The 17,628-nt window shown below is 41.0% G+C and overlaps 1 long non-coding RNA gene across 1 annotated transcript in view; it reads left to right on the top strand.

Annotated features, from left to right (window-relative positions):
- Nucleotides 1-6,765: 6,765 nt before the first annotated feature.
- The window catches only part of LOC132422001 (uncharacterized), a 67,041-nt gene continuing 56,178 nt past the window's right edge, over nucleotides 6,766-17,628 (top strand). The window contains exons 1-2 of the long non-coding RNA XR_009518799.1: nucleotides 6,766-6,981; nucleotides 9,765-9,865. This is a non-coding gene — a long non-coding RNA (uncharacterized lncRNA). The remainder of the gene's footprint in view (nucleotides 6,982-9,764; nucleotides 9,866-17,628) is intronic.

Raw genomic sequence — 17,628 nt, 5'->3', positions numbered from 1 at the left:
CTTGTTCCAAGTCATACAGGTAGGAGGTGGCAGAGTGCAGAATTGAACCCAGGTGTATCCAACTATAAGTTCATGCTTTATTACTCTCCTCTCAGTTTTACATGCTGTACTTGTCATAAAATTAATCAAATAAGTGTTTCCTGTGGATACCCTGCCATGTGTTGTGTCTAAGTGAGAGAAGGGACTTGAGTGATACACGGTTCCTGTTTTAGACTTGTTGCTAGACCAGAGGGATGAAGTGTGGCCACAGATGACTCCCCACCTCCCCCCAAATTAAAAAGTGGTGTGTAACACACAAGAGGAAGAAACAGAGGACTTTTAGGATTCAAAGAAGGAAGAGAATTTTCCCAGCATGTGGGTAGGGAGATGCAGAATCAGAGACTGTGTCGTAAGAAGGCACCAGTTAGGATGGGCCAGGCCACATATATCCAGAGAAAACTCTAGTTCAAAAAGATACATGCACCCCTATGTTCATAGCTGCACTATTCACAATAGTCAAGACATGGAAACAACCCACATGTCCATCTACAGAGGAATGGATAAAGAAGATGTGGTGTATATATATAGATACACACATATACATACACACACACACAATGGAATACTACTCAGCCATAAAAAGGAATGAAATAATGCCATTTGCAGCAACACGGATGGACCTAGATATTATCACAGTAAGTGAAATAAGTCAGAAAGAGAAAGACAAATACCATATATCACTTATATGTGGAGTCTAAAATATGGCACAAATGAATTTATCTACGAAACAGAAAGTGACTCATAGAGAACAGACTTGTGGTTGCCAAGGGGGAGGTGGGTGGTGGAGGGATGAATTGGGAATTTGGATGCAAACTATTATATTGGTATATAGAATGGATAAACAACAAGATCCTACTGTATAACATGAGGAACTGTATTCAGTATTCTGTGATAAACCATAATGGAAAAGAATATGAAAAAGAATGTATATATATCTATAAATATCTATAAATAAATATGAATCACTTTGCTGTACAGTACAAATTAGTACAACATTATAAATCAACTGTACTTCAATAAAAAAAAAAAAAGATGGGCCTGACTAGGAGCTCAGAGAGAAGGCCAGGGCACAGCAGGAAAGTACACAGCTATGTGTTATGTTATTGGTTTAGGGCAGAAATTCTCAAAGTATAGTCTGGGGACACTTTGATGTGGGAAGCAAAACTATTTTCATTATTTACCTTTTTCAGTCTCATTGCCTCATGGGAGTACAGTTGAGTTTTCCAGAGGCAGTATGACTTATGATATTGCAACAGACTGAATACAGAAGCAGAAATAAGAATCCAGCTGTCTTCTACCAAGCCAAACATTGAAGAGATTTGCAAAAAAGTAAAACAATCCTGTGCTTCCCAGTATTTTTGTGTGTGCGCGCTTTGGGAAACACAGTTACTTTTTGTAAAAATATATTATTTTTGTTAATAGATTTATTGTTAGGTTGTATTACAATAAACATTTTTTTTTAGTTATCAATTTGAATCTCTAACTCAGTAAATATTGATAGATATAACCTACATAAACCAAAACTCTTTCGGATCTTCAGTGGTTTCAGAGAGTGTAAAGGAGTCCTGGAACCAAAAAGTTTGCAATCTGCTGGTCTGATGTAACAGTAGGCACTAGCGTGTGTTGGCTTCAGTGCTTCCAGGCGTGGGGAGAGCCAGGCTCATGTCTCTGGCCCTTGGTGGGACTGTAGGGCTTGTTAGGTTTACATGCGTCATAGTGTGGCGGGATTCGCTTGTTTAGCTTCAGACAGGCTTCTCTGCCATTGTCTCCTCTACGGTGGTGAGTCCTGAAGGTGGGGCCGCTCTAGGCAAGAGCCAGTGGAACCTTTAGACCGTACCTCCAGGCCTGGGGAGGGTTGCAGAGTGAACCGCTCTCACTGCCTTTCTCACTTTGCTATCTGGGCTGTCTTAAAGCAGAGGCTTCTTGTATACCTTAGTTGAAATCCTTAGTTGGAGTCCTCCACAAGAGAGGAGCGCTAAGGTCTCTTAGTCATTGGGATGAGGCACTGCACTGTGATTAAGCACATGAACTTTTGTATTAACCATCCTGGCTTTTAATCCATACACTTTGATTTATGGTCTTCTTGTGCTAGTTATTTAACCTCCCTGTTCTTTCTTCATTAGTCAGTAGAGATGATGACATCTACCTCATAGGTTTGTTGAAGATATTAAATGAGAGAAGATATGTAAAGTGTGTAGCTTAGTGCCAGGCACATAGCAAGATCTCAGATGGCAGCTGTTAGGGTAGAATTAGGACTAGCGGGTTAAAACCATAGGCAGGCAGATTTCAGCTCCATGAGAGAATGCACGTGAAGACATTAGTACAGTGCTTGGCATCTGATGATCACTTGACAAGTGGTAATTGCTGTTACTGATATAATTATTTTAAATGTGAGTTTAAAAGTTGTATGATATAGAACTTCCTTTTGCTCAGAGCTATCCCTGAATAAACTTGGATGTATTATATTGGATCGTTCAGTTGTTTGTTTGTTTGTTCATTTGATAAACATATTGAGTGACTTAACAGGTACTACATGCTGGGATTAAAAATTGATTAAAAGAATTGGAAGAATATAAGTAAAGAGTGGGCAATCAGTCATGGGATGCTGTAGAGGAGACTCATGCATTGGGTAAGCCAGGGGAGGACTCAGGGACTTTGGAGCAACTCCCCCGCCTGGTGACTTACAAAACTGTACTCTCGTATGACATTAACATTGCAGAGTGTCAGAGCTGATATTCTACAATGACATTCAGGCTCTAGAGATCACGGAGTCTGAGCTGTTCCTTGCACATACGGAGAAATTGAGGTACTATCTCCCAGTCCAGTTCCTGATAATATTCTCTTTAATGCTCACCGTCACCAAATGGTTTAGATGGAAGGGTATGAGAAAAGGGAAGGATGATGAACTTTGGGCAGCTTCACAATAGCCAAATCAATCACTCAGTGAGTGGAAGTGTGTTGGGCTCAAAATATCCAATATAGCCTTGTGTGCCACTAAGGAGGCAGTGAAGCCACATGGTTAAGAATGCCTGGTAACACTCTCAGGTCTTATATTTACTAAATGTGTGACCTTGGGCAGTCTTTTTAGTTCTCTGGGGTGAAATTTTCTCAACTGGAAAATGGGGTGTGTAGTTAGAAATTACATTCAGCTGGTAGAAAGAAAATCCTGCAAACGTTGACAGCAACAAATTAGGGTGTTAATTTTCTCACTTAAAGAGGTCAGCGAATAGGCAGACCAAGACTTGTAATGGCAGTTACACAATCTAAAGGTGACTCAGGATCCTTCTCCCTTTCTTCTTTGCCTTCCTTAGTGCATGGTTACTTCATTCTTAATGCATGGTCACAACATGGCTGCTTCAGCTCCAACTACCACATCCAAGTTTTTTTTGTGGGAATATAGAGGAAACATGGAAGGGAAAGAGGTCAGTTCTCTTTTAAAGAATGTTTCTCAGAAACCCTGCTCACCAACTTCTTATGTCTCATGGCCAGAACTTGGCTATGTGACCATCCCTATGTGCAAGAGATGTTGAGAGATAGAAATTTTGTCTGGGTCCTTTGCAGCTCTGAATAAAACTGGAGTTGACTTAGTAAGGAAGAAAGGGGTAATGGATATTGAACAGGTAACTAGCAATCTTTGCTATGGAAGCCAGATAATATTACCTATCCTCTTAGGTTTTGTGAAGATTAAATGAGATGATACATGTAAAGCACTTAGCTCAGTGCCCAGTCATATAGATCGGGTTTATCCAAGAGAAGGTAATCATCCTTATCATCAATAAATTTGTCCTTCTACTGGGGAGGGAGACAGAGATGATGAAATAATGACACGATGATTTACTATAAGACAAATGTAAAATTCAGTCACTTCACTGGATCACCTTGAGCACTTCTCATTGAGATTCTTTCTTCTTGCTTTACATGCATGATCTCGTTTGCCTTCAAGGCAACCCAGTGTGGGCGGGTGATGGGAAGTAGGTACTTGGATGGGGAAACTGAGGTTCTATGAGATAAATGACTCGCCTGAGTCACACACTTATTAGAGGCTAGCTGGGAGAGGAATCCAGGTCTGTGGGACTATGAATCTGGTGCCATGCACTAGCCCAGGCTCTGCTATCCCCATCCCTGGGTCCTCAGACAAGTCCTATGCCCTCTCTGAGCCTTAGTTTCCTTTTCAATAAAACACATTGAGCTAGATGAGCTTAGAGGTAGTTTCTGGGACTCTCTCCTATGAACTATTAAAAGAAAATTAAAAATAAAAGATAAAATCATGATTCTTGTACAGGTATAAAGATAAACTCGTGTTAAAGATTTTATTTAACTCCTTTAATGAGGAAATAGCTGTGATATTACAACCAGTTCAGAGGAGAATCCAAAGAACAGGAGCATTTAGAAATCAGAAATATTTGAAATGAATTTGCAAATGGAGACAAAACTAGGTTTTTTCCCCCACAGGGTGGGGAGGCTTGTTCCCCGACTAGAGAGACTTCATTTGCATGGCTATAGGCAAGAATTATTTGGCATTGTTATCAGTTATCTACAATGAAAAAAAAATTCCCAGGGTCAGATCAGATAAGGCAGAAGGGGGTGCTATGGACAATGCCTCATTTTCTGTTGAAAAGCACATTTTCCCCTGCAGAACCTTCAGTAGAAGCCTTCTAGTCCAGTCAGGCTGATCCTGTTTCTGCCTGCCTCAAACATGTACCATCCTCGTCTCCCTGCTGCTTCATAGATATCTGTGTCTACAATGTTGTGTTAGTTGCAGGTGTACAGTAAAGTGACTCAGTTATACATATATATGTATAAATATATACTTTTTTAAACATTCTCTTCCATTATAGGTTATTTATTTATTTATTTTTAAACATCTTTATTGGAGTATAATTGCTTTACAATGGTGTGTTATTTTCTGCTTTATAACAAAGTGAATCGGTTATACATATACATATGTCCCCATATCTCTTCCCTCTTGCATCTCCCTCCCTCCCACTCTCCCTCTCCCACCCCTCTAGGTGGTCACAAAGCACCGAGCTGATCTCCCTGTGCTATGTGGCTGCTTCCCACTAGCTGTCTATTTTACATTTGGTAGTGTATATATGTCCATGCCACTCTCTCACTTCGTCCCAGCTTACCCTTCCCCCTCCCCATGTCCTCAAGTCCATTCTCTACATCTGAGTCTTTACTCCTGTCCTGTGCCTAGGTTCATCAGAACCTTTTTTTTTTATATATATTCCATATGTGTTAGCATATGGTATTTGTTTTTCTCTTTCTGACTTACTTCACTGTGTAGGACAGACTCTAGGTCCATCCACCTCGCTACAAATAACTCAATTTCATTTCTTTTTATGGCTGAGTAATATTCCATTGTATATATGTGCCACATCTTCTTTATCCATTCATCTGTCGATGGACACTTCAGTTGCTTCCATGTCCTGGGTATTGTAAATAGAGCTGCAATGAACATTTTGGTACATGACTCTTTTTGAATTATGGTTTTCTCAGGGTATATGCCCAGTAGTGGGATTGCTGGGTCGTGTGGTAGTTCTATTTTTAGTTTTTTAAGGAACCTCCATACTATTCTCCATAGTGGCTGTATCAATTTACATTCCCACCAACAGTGCAAGAGGGTTCCCTTTTCTCCACACCCTCTCCAGCATTTATTGTTTGTAGATTTTTTGATGATGGCCTTTCTGACCAGTGCGAGCTGATGCCTCATTGTAGTTTTGATTTCCATTTCTCTAATGATTAGTGATGCTGAGCATCCTTTCCATTATAGGTTATTAAAAGATACTGAGTATAGTTCCCTGTGCTATACCGTAGGTCCTTGTTGGTTATCTATTTTATATATAGTAGTGTGTATATTTTAATCTCAAACTCCTAATTTATTCCCTCCCCCCTACCCTCTGCTTTGGTAATCGTACATTTGTTTTATATGGCCTGCAGTTTTGTTGCTTCCAGAAGGTCTTCATTGATTGGTCCTACTCTCTTTGAATGGATCAGGAAAGCCAGCTGGAGGGCAGGGCAGTGGCAGGGATCACCCTTGTGGAGTGCTCGAACCAGGAGGCCACACAACAGGAAGCTTCTCCATCTAGTCTGCTTCCACGGCCTGGCTCCCTTAGTGGCTCAGTCACCAACTGGTTAAGAAGCCTTGGGCAAATACTTGACTTGGAGTTTATCTGGAACATTCCAGAACTCCCCACAGAGACTGAGTTGTCTTTGAGAGCTGGACAAAGGTTTTTTCCTCTCCACATGATAGACTTGAAGTGTCCTGAGTTTAGTGTTCAGGTTTGGTTTCCATGTGGTCTCTGTTACTAGCTATGTGACTATGGATCAGTCTTCTCACCTCAGTTTGCTTATCTGTGAAATGACAGTTATCATCCGTGTCTGTGGTAGGCTGAAAAATGTCCCCCTAGAAGACATCCTCATCCAGTCCTTGGAATCTATGAATGTTACCTTATTTGGAAAAAGGGTCTTTGCGGATGTAATTAAGGATCTTTAGAAGAGGAGATTATGCTGGATTATCCAAGGGATGCTGAATGCAATCACAAGTGTCCTTATAAAAGAAAGGCCGAGGGAGTTTGAACACACAGAGAAGGCAGTGAGCTGAAGATAGAGGTAGAGATTGGAGCCCTGCACCTAGCAGCTCAGGAATGCCAGCAGCCACCCGAAGCTGAAAGAGTCAAGGAGAAAACGTGTTCCTAGAGCCCCCAGAGGGAGCATGGCCCTGAGGGGTTTCAGACTGATGGCCTCCAGAACTGTGAGAAAATACACTTCTTTTGTTTCTCAGGCACGAAGTTTGTGGTCATTTGTTACAGCAGCCCCAGGAAATTAATACGATATACCACTGGCCTTACAGGATTGCCGTGAAGCTCAAAGGGGAAGGAATCCAACAGTGCTTTAGAAATGGTTAAATTCAAACTACGGTTCAATGTAGACAAATAATTGGTAAGTAATATGTAGATATCCATTCATAGTTGGCATATTCATACAGAACTTTGATCAGTGACAATGAAAATTGCATGAAAAAATAAATGAAATAACTTCTCAAGTAAAAATAGTATTTCAAGCAGATATTCCCCATTGACCTCACTTTATGTTGGCCTCCTGTTGTCAGGGTAAAGGACGGAGATCACGGTCTCTCCCTTTCGGCTGCCCTGTCCCTGGGGTTATGGGATAGGCGGTCAGAGGATGGATCAGTGCTTCCCGAGCAACACTGGCTACATTGAAATAGTGTTGTTACTACCAGGAGGCTTCGAGTGACAGCGAGAACAAGTGGCTATTGTTGGGTGGGTCCCATCTCAGGGTGAAAACTGACGTGGCAGAGAGACAGTTGGATTGAGATGCCTTTGCCCTGCGGGGACTCAGCACAGCAGACCATGGTGCAGCACCGTGGGGCTGAAATGCAGTGGTGAGGCACAGCTTGCCCACGCTGACTGCATTCCAGCGGTGCAGACGCCAATCTGAGGCGGGTACAGTGCCAGAAGCAGGTGGAAGGACTCTGCTTTGCCAGAGCAGAGCTGTGTCCACCCTCCACTCCCAACACACACACACACACACACACACACACACACACACACACACACACACACACACACACACACACACACACTCACACACACACACACACACACACACACACACGCCCAACCCAAGGTGCTCTGTAAAGGGCACTGGTCCAGCTTTGCAAATGCACCTCATGGACCTTTCTGGGATTGTGTCTTGCTCTTGTTTTTTTCCTCAGTACTTAAACCAAGACACTCTACTTGCAGCGCCTCTTCTTTGTCCCCTAGACCAGTCCTATATTCCATTTCTTCTCTCTGGCCTGTTCCCAGCTATATGCTCTGGGAACTCACAATGATCATACCAGTGTTTAGGTGTTAATTAGTTAATTAACTGCTTACTGGGCATTAAGCGCCTACTATAAGTCAGGCAGAGACATGCTGGTCATATGGTCGACAAAGCAGGCCTCCAGGGAGTATGTGAGCAGGGGACAGTCTTTAAGCAAACGATCATACAGGGAACTCAATAATTGTAAACTATGATGTACTATGGAGAGAAATATAGGGTCCTAAAAGAGAATTTTTCAGATTGGAAGAACTGGGAAGGCCTCCCCGAGGAAGGGATTTTTATCTAGAGGTTTTACAGATGAGTAGGAGTTCATCTGGTATACAATTTGGGTTTGGTGGTGTGTGTGTGAGGGAGTGTGTGCTTCCAGGAAGAATGAACAATGGGGACAAAAGCTGACCTGTATCTGAGGGACTGGAAAGAGGTGATGTGGCTTCCTTGGAGTGAGTGAGGGGACAAAAGTTTGGAGACAGGGGCAGAGGCCATTTTAAGCACTTTGTCTTTATTCAAACTATGAAGGCATCTGCAGAGGGATTTGAAGCAGGAAAGTGACATGACCTGGTTTGGCTGCCGGAAGAAGAATAGGTTGGAGAGGGCACAGTGAAGCTGAGACGATTAGGAGGCTGTCCCCACAGAGAAAGACCCTAGGAGCCACTGCATCCAACCTTTCCCTTCACGGATGGAGTTGAAGTGGTGGCCAAACTCCCCTAGTGAGTTGGCAGATGAGGCAGGACTTGAAACCTGGTTTAGTGACTTCTAGGCCAGTATACTTGACACTGCACCACACTACATTTAAGTAAATGATTTCCTTTTTGTAGGGATAGCAATAATGGATGTCTGTCCTTCAATGGCGGCTTAAGACATTTTGTGGTCTTATTACAGGTATTTCATGGAGAGTGATAAAGGAAAATTCAGCACTTAACTTTTTATTAACTCATAACCTGACCACATGGATGACCACTTTAGGTTCCCCATCACGTTCAAGGCAGGATAATATGGTTGGTATAAGACTTAGGATCTCAAAGCCAGACAGACATGGGTTCAAACCCCAGATCCACCGTTTATTAAGCTCTGCCCCCTTAGCGAGTTACGTTACCACTCTGAGACTGAGTTTCTTCAACTAAAATTGGGTGTAATAATGGTAGTTTCATATCATGTTGTTTTATTGAAAGCAAATACGTGTCTGGCATACAGTAAGTGCATGGTAAATGCTGGTTATTAGCGTGGTGAGGGTGATAATGTTGATCTACTTAGTCAAAGACAGAGTGTGTCCTTTCTAGAGTAGTTTTAGAAAAGAGTTATTTAACTTCACTTTTAATTAATCAGTTCTATAAAACTTATGGTCTATTATATACAAGGGTCTGTCTTAGGCATGGTTCACATCCCCAAGGTGATTAAATGGAGGGATGAGACAAGTCTACAAATAATTCTAATAACGTTTCCTAGGAGAAATCCTAAGTAAAATGGAGGTTCAGTGACAGAGGTGTGCCCTCCACCTGGCGGAATTCTGAAAGTCTTTGGGAGAAGATGTTTCCTGAAATGTTGTTTGGAGGATGAGCAGAATATTATTCTTTTGAATATGGGGTAGTTACCAGTTTGGATATTTTCCTTTGTACTGCAAAAGTTATACTTGATATCTTTAGAAAATTTAGAAATAAGTCAGTAAACAAAAGGAAAAAAAATCAAAATTCTCCCGTGATTTCACCAGCTGAGTTACCATTGGGTTGTATAATTTTAAAACATTTTATTGTGCAATATATATGCACACAGTTATACAAATGGGATTGTGCTAGTCTAGAGCCAGTTTTTTCTTTTTACTTTAAAACACATTTAAAAATAATTTTTCATTCCACTGAATGTTCTGTTTTGTATTCTTTTACAAGGTGGTCAGTCAGGTGTGGCCACAAGAGGGGACACAGAGAGGTGCAGAAAAACAAAGTTTATCATATTCACAAGTCCTGGAGAGTCACTGCACGCCATGAGGGTGAGTGTAATGCATGGGGGAAACACCAGGAGATGGGGCTCCACCAAACAGGTGAGGACTCAAGAAAGAGCAAGGAGCCATGAGCAAGCATCTTTATTGGGGATCAGGATGGAGAATCAAAGCAAAAGGCATGAGGGGATTTCATGGGTGTGTTTGAACGCTACTAGGTCACAGTCAGGAGAGGACAGAAAGTGACCAGTGGCAGGGGTCAGCTTTCTCATACTGGCGCACTTGGTGGCCTGGCCACTGTACTCCCAGCCTGTTTGTGGGGGTGTTGAGGCAGCAGGAAAATATATTTTAAAATTTGTAACACATGGTCTTAGACTTTTTAATGGTTACATGGTATTTGACCCTTGGAGATCCTATGGTGTATTTAGCCAAGCTTCTATAGATGAACATCTAAGCTGTTTCCTGGTTGGTTTTTTGGTTTGTTTGTTTGTCATGTGTACAAACACTACAACAAACACAGTTGTAGCTAAACAATGCAATCACACATGATTTATTTCTTCAGGCTAATTTTTTAGCAGTAATATTCCTGGGCCCAAAGGGAATGCCCTTTTAAAAAAATTATTTTTTTCTCTAAGTTCTGGAAATGGTGAGTAGGCATGCACTTTAAAAAGGCACTTTATTTTTGTTATTTACATTTTTATTAACTGCAGAATATTATATTAGTAATAATTCCTTACATTTTTGTATCATCTTCTAATTTTGAGAGCATGTTAATATACTTTCAATTTGATTTGATTCTAGCAGCAACTTTGGAGGTAGGCAGGTAGACACTATTAGTCCTCATTTTTCAGATGAGGAAAACAGGTCTCAGAGAATGAAGTAATCTATTTAGGGTAACAGACTAGTTACCCTAGTAACTAGTAAATGACAGAGCCTTCTGACATGGAACCCTGATGCCTGCCCGTTTGCATTATACAAGGCTGCTGGCCTCACTTCCTCCCCAATGACTGTTTTATCTCTCATGATAATAGCCTGAGAGAGATTATTAGACCTATCATGCTCACTGGACTTGTTTTTCGAAGTTTTATACCACTTTACTCATATTATTATTATTATTATTATTTTTGCGGTACGCGGGCCTGTCACTGCTGTGGCCTCTCCCGTTGCGGAGCACAGGCTCTGGACGCGCAGGCTCAGCGGCCATGGCTCACGGGTCCAGCCGCTCCGTGGCATGTGGGATCTTCCGGGACCGGGGCACGAACGCGCGTCCCCTGCACCGGCAGGTGGACTCTCAACCACTGCGCCACCAGGGAAGCCCTACTCATATTATTTTTAAAAAATGCAACCATGAGACATTTTTCTTGGCATTGTACTGCGTTCTCAGGTTATGAATGGATAGGCTTTTAATAGGCAGTGGAGAAGGGGAGACTATTTTATTCAGTAAGAGTAAAGCAGTAAAGGAATAAAGACATTAGATCAAAGGCTTAGAACTAGTCTCTGTCAGGCTAAATTTGGCCCAAACAAATATGTTGTTTAGTCTGTAGCATGTTTAAAAAATTATTACTTATATTTGATTATGAGGATATTTCATATCCTCAGTCCTCAATTTTCTTTATTCAGAAGCTCTGGTAATCCTGAGCCTGCCTTCAAGCTGGGCTGTGATTGGTTTTTCCAGATTTATTGAAATATAATTGACATATAACATGGTGTAATTTTAAGGTGTGCAATGTGTTGATTTGATATATTTATACATTGCAAATGATTACCACAATAGCATTAGTTAACACCTGTATTGCCTCACATGATTGCCACTTCTTTTTTGTGGTGAGAATATTTAAGGCCAACTTTCTTAGCAACTTTCAAGTATATAATAGAGTGTTATTAACTATACTAATCACTATGTTGTATATTTGGTCCCCAGAACTTATTTATGTTATAACTGATAGTTTGTACTCTTTGGCCAACATCTCCCTTTTCACGCACTCCCAGCCTTGGTAACCACCATTCTAGTCTCTGTTCCTATAAGTTTGGCTTTTTTAAGATTCCACATATAAGTGAAATCATACAGTATTTGTTTTTCTCTGACTTATTTCATTTAGTATAATATCCTCAAGGTCCATCTGTGTTGTTGAAAATGGCAGAATGTCCTCTTTTCTCAAGGCTGTATATATACACCATATATTCTTTACTCATTCATCTCTTGATGGATACTTAGGTTGTTTCTATATCTTGGCTATTGCGAATAATGCTGCACTGAACGTGGGAATGCAGATATCTCTTCAAGATTCTGTTTTCATTTCCTTTGGATATATATCCAGAAGTAGGATTGCTGGATCACATGGTAATTCTATTTTTAACTTTTTGAGGAACTTCCATACTGTTTTCCATACTGGCTGTACCAATTTACATTCACCAACAGTGCACAGGGTCCCCTTTTCTCTACATCCTCCCCAACACTACTTATCTTTTGACTTTTATGACAGCCATTCTAACAGGTGTGAGGTGATGCATCATTGTGGTTTTGATTTACACTTTCCTGATGATTAGTGACATTGAGCACCTTTCCATGTACCTGTTGGCCGTCTGTGTGCCTTCTTTGTAAAAATGTCTATTCATTTCCCCTGCCCATTTTAAAATCAGATTATTTGCTATTGAGTTGTTTGAGTTCTTTTATATTTTGGATATTAATCCGTTATCACATATATGATTTACAAATATTTCCTCCTAATCTGTAGGCTGCCTTTTCATTTTGTTGATTGTCTTTTGCTGTGCAGAAGCTTTTTAGTTTGTTGTAGTTTCATTAGTTTATATTTGCTTTTGTTGACTTTGAGTTTGGGGGGTCACATCCAAAAAATTGTCGCCAGTACCACTGTCAAGGTGCTTACCCCCTCTGTTTTCTTCTAGGAGTTTCATGGTTTCAGGTCTTACATTCAAGTCTTTAAACCATTTTGAGGTGATTTTTGTGTATGGTATAAGTTAAGGGTCCAATTTCTTTCTTTCATTCTTCTTTTTTTCTCTTTACATGAGGTTATCCAGTTTTCCCAAAACCATTTATTGAAGAGACTATCCTTTCCCCATTGTATGTTCTTGGCTCCTTTGTCAAAATTAATTGACCATGTATGTATGGGTTTATTTCTGGGGTGGCTATTTTGTTCCATTGATCTATATGTCTGTTTTTATGCCAACACCATACTGTTTTGATTACTACAGCTTTATTTAATACAGTTTGAGATCAGGAATTGTGATGCCTCTAACTTCGTCCTTTCTCAAGATTTCTTTGACTATACAGGGTCTCTTGTAGTTACATACATATTTTAGGATTGTTTTTTCTCTTTCTGTGAAAAATGCCCTTGGAATTTTGATAGGGATTACATTGAATCTATTGATTGCTTTGAGTAGTGTGCACATTTAAACAGTATCAATTCTAATCAATGAGTATGAAATATCTTTTCATTTATTTATGTCTTCACTTTCTTTCATCAATGTCAGACCTTTTACCTCCTTGTTTAAATTTATTCCTAAAAATTTTATTCTTTTTTTAAAAAAAAATTATTCTTTTTGATGCTATTGTAAGTGGGATTTTTTTTTCTAAATTTCTGTTTTTGATGGTTTGTTGTTAGTATGTAGAAATACAACTGAATTTTATATATTGATTTTGTATCCTGAAAACTTTACTGAAATTGTTTATTAGTTATAACAATTTTTTTGGTGGAATCTTTAGGGTCTTTTATATATAATATCATGTTATCTACAAATAGAGACAATTTTTATTACTTCCTCTCCAATTTGGATGCCTTTTATTTCTTTTTCTTGCCTGGTTGCTCTGGCTACAACTTCTAGTACTCTGTTGAGTAAAAGTGGTTAGAGTGGGCATCCTGGTTCCTGATCTTAGAAGAAGAGCTTTCAGCTTTTCTCTGTGAGTATGATGTTAGCTGTGCACTTGTCATATATGGCCTTTATTATGTTGAGGCACATTCACTCTATACCCAATTTGTTCAGAGTTTTTATTATGAAAGGATGTAGAATTTTTATTATGAAAGGATGTTGAGTTTTGTCAAGTGCTTTTTCTGCATCTATGAAGATCATCAAATAATTTTATCTTTTATTTTGTTGAAGTGGTGTATCACATTTATTGATTTGTGAATGTTGAACCATCCTTGCATCCCTGGAATAAATCTCACCTGATCATGTTGCATGATCCTTTTAATGTACTATTGAATTCAGTTTCCTAGTATTTTCATGAGGATTTTTGCATACATGTTCATTGGGGATATTGGCCTGTAATTTCCTTTTCTTGTTTGGTTTTGGTATCATGGTAATGCTGGACTCAAAAAATGTGTTTGGAAGTATTCCCATTTTTTGTATTTTTTGGAAGAGTTTGAGAAGGATTGGTAATTATTCTTTAAATATTTGATTGACTTTACCAGTGAAACCATCTGGTTCTAGGCTTTTGTTGGGAGATTTTTGATTACTGATCCAATCTCCTTACTGGTAATTCATCTATTCAGATTTTGTATTTCTTCATGATTCAGTCTTGGTAAGTTGTATGTTTATAGGAATTTATCTATATCTTCTTGGTTGTCCAATTTGTTGGCATATAATTGTTCTTAGTATTCTCTTATGATCCTTTGTATTGTATCAAATATTTCTAATTTTATTTATTTGAGTCATCTTTCTTGGTAGCTATAAAGGTTTATCTAGTTTATTTTTGAAAAAAAAAACCAGCTCTTAGTTTCATTGATCTTTTCTAGTGTTTTGTTTGGTCTGTCTTTCATTTATTTCCTCTCTTTATCTTTGTAATTTCCTTCCTTCTGCTAACTCTTGGCTTAGTTTGTTCTTTGTTTTTATTCCTTGAGGTGTAAAGTTAGGTATAAGCTGGGCCTTGATTGGCTGGAGCTGGGAAATTTATGCCCCCATTAAGGCAGAAATGTTCCAGTTTGCCTCAGGCCTCATCACTCTACTGTTTTTCTAAAGGTCAGTGGTCATTAAAAATATGCCTGGCATATTGCTTTACTTACTCGCAGCTGGTTCTAATCTACCACTTTTCTGGCTGGATCTTTTAGGCATCTGAATATGAACCCCTTGGCTTAGAGTATGTACAGGGAATAGGTGCTCATTTTGATTGGAGGCTAGAGGACATGCAGGAGAGTAGTGGGAAAGAAAGCTGGAAAGGCAGCTTATGATTGAGAAAGGGAGAGTCTTGAAACCAGTGGTAGCACCTGGACTTTATCTTTTAGGCATAAGGAAGCCACTAAGGGATCTGAAACTCTTAACTGACATCTTAGCATCCTGTCCTAGAACAGCTGCCTCCTGTTCATTTAAATGTTCTTTCCTTTTGCTGCATTTTCTCTTTGCCATCTCTGTTCCCAACGGGGAGTGTTTTCAAAAGGCTAGACAGCTGTTTACATCTCCTTTTTAATGAAGGCACTGTGGTTCTTCTCTCCCTCTAAGGGCATCTTGTAAATTGCTCTTTTTTTTTTTAACAACTTTATTGGAGTATAATTGCTTTACAATGGTGTGTTAGTTTCTGCTTTATAACAAAGTGAATCAGTTATACATATACATATGTTCCCATATCTCTTCCCTCTTGTGTCTCCCTCCTGTGAGAAGAGCTGCCCTTGCTTCTGCGCCTGCTCTACCTCCCTGGGTGGAGGCTGGGGCACATAGAACAGAAACACTTCACTCCATTGGTGTCCCGATTGATTTGCCAGGACTTGGGGAAAAAAGAAAGGCTTTTGTTAGCTGTTGTCAAGCAATTCCTGGTTGAAATCCATTTAAGGAGTGACTGGCTTGTGGGAAATCTTTTCTTGTTCCTAGGTGAGGTACTTGGATGTAACCTGGATGTGTTGGAGACAAATGCTGGTAAAGAATCTTCTAGCCCTGTCTGAGTTGCTCATAAGCTCTCTGACCCTGTTCACCTTCACCCTGCTGAGCCCCCCTTTCCTCATCTGTAAGAGTAGACTAATCCCCGACTCATGTCCATCACAGGACCGACTTGAGGACTGAGTGGGAGAACATACAAGAAAAACCCCAGGTGTTGCCAAAAGACTCCCATGAAGGTGGGAGAATTGTTTCTGTGGAAGGAAATGGATCCTGGCTGAGCACCTTACTTAATTCAAGGGACTGAGATACTTCAAGCAGATGATTTCGAGGGGCTAGAAAAGCACTTTTGGGAAGTATATTGCTGCTAATTCAAAATTCGGTGGTCCTGGTTAAACTGCAAACCTATAACAAGGTGCATGGGCTCTGGCCAATGGCTTTGCTTTTGGATCACACTCTTTTTGTGTGACAATAAGCCTTGTTTTTCTGATTTGCAAAGCAAGCACCTTAACAGCATCTATGTCATGGATTTTTTTTGTGAGAGTCGAAGAAGGCAGTACAGTTCAAGCCCTTAGCAAGGCGTGCCTGGCCTATGATAGATGTTAAATAAAACCTGGTATTGTGAGTCGTTTTCAGCTGCCGTGGCTCCCTTTGGAGGAGAGTGAAGGAGTGCAGGCCTGCTGGGGAGCAGACCTGGAGAAGCAGAGGCCCTGACCTGGGTGAGGGCATATAATGGAGGAGGCCCTGGGAGTGGGGGGGAAGGACGCAGCTCTGGGAGATTGATGGTAGGGAATTCAGATGTCACCATCTCCAGGGTATTGTCCTGGAAACCTGGTAGAGGTGACAGGCCAGTGCAGTTTAACTCTTTCCCTCCCGTCTCAGGAGGTGCTTTCTACCCTTGGTGGTGGTAAGGAGGAGGAAGATAGTCAGGTTCTGGCTTGGAACCAGGCATCAGTCTGTGGGGAGCCTGTGAAGAGGGATGCAGGAGGCAGGCCGTGTGGGCGAGTCGTGTCAAGCTGGTTGTGGCAGGCGCTGGTGCTTTATGATTGTGTTGGCTCAGGGTTGCTCGTGGCTGTTTGTGGAAAGCATTACCGCTTGCTTTTTATGACCAGCCTCCCAGACATTCTGTCTACAGATCTTGTCCCTCTGCACAAATTCTCCCTCCCTTCTACCCTGGTTTATCAGAAACATACAGACATCAGTTGAAGTGTAGAAACCAGCAAAAACGTGACACGCACTACACACATGTGCACTTGTAACCCTGTGACCCACGTCCTCCTGTACTTCTAGAACCCCCTTGCGTGGAGGACAGGGGAGTGGACCCTGATGGGACATGAAGAAGGCTCAGTTTCAGCATGCCTGGCACACCTCAGCCTCTCCCTGACCATTGGTCTCCCCCCCTCCCTTTCCTCCAAAGAGCTGCTAAAAATGCGGACACAGAAATGAAGTCAGCTTCGCTAAGTCATTAATCCACACATATATAGTCTGCATCTACAAATACCAGGCCCAGCATTCTCATCACCAAGAGCAGTACAGGTTAGTCTAATCAGAGATGTGGGACCTGCACAGGGACAGGGGAGGGCCATGTGCTAGACAAGAGCCTGGTCCTCCTTCTGCTATATCCTCAGCTGTGTGACCATACTTCTGTCCTTGCCCGTTTCTGGGTTTTAGTTTGCCCATCTAAACAATAAAGATTTCATACTCCGTTGTCTCTGTGTTCCTGTCCCTCCCTCATATTCTGTGATTCTGCTGAATTTGTCATCTTGGTTTCCCCAAACACCTTCACTCGCTCTTCAGAATGAAGCGCTATTGGTAACAGCCCATATTGCAGTGCCTTTCATCTGCACCTGCTAATGCAGTGCCTTCAGCTCCCAGCAAGGTCCTTCAAGCTATTTCAGAGGGTCCCCAGGGAGAGTCCCATATGTGCTAACAAATCTGGTCAGTTACTACCTGGCATCTGCCATCTCCCCCTTTCAGATGCCCTCTGTGATGTT

The sequence above is a fragment of the Delphinus delphis genome, chromosome 3 (assembly GCF_949987515.2).
Source record: "Delphinus delphis chromosome 3, mDelDel1.2, whole genome shotgun sequence".
Taxonomy (NCBI): Eukaryota; Metazoa; Chordata; class Mammalia; order Artiodactyla; family Delphinidae; genus Delphinus; species Delphinus delphis.
This window is presented reverse-complemented; position numbering and strand designations above follow the sequence as displayed.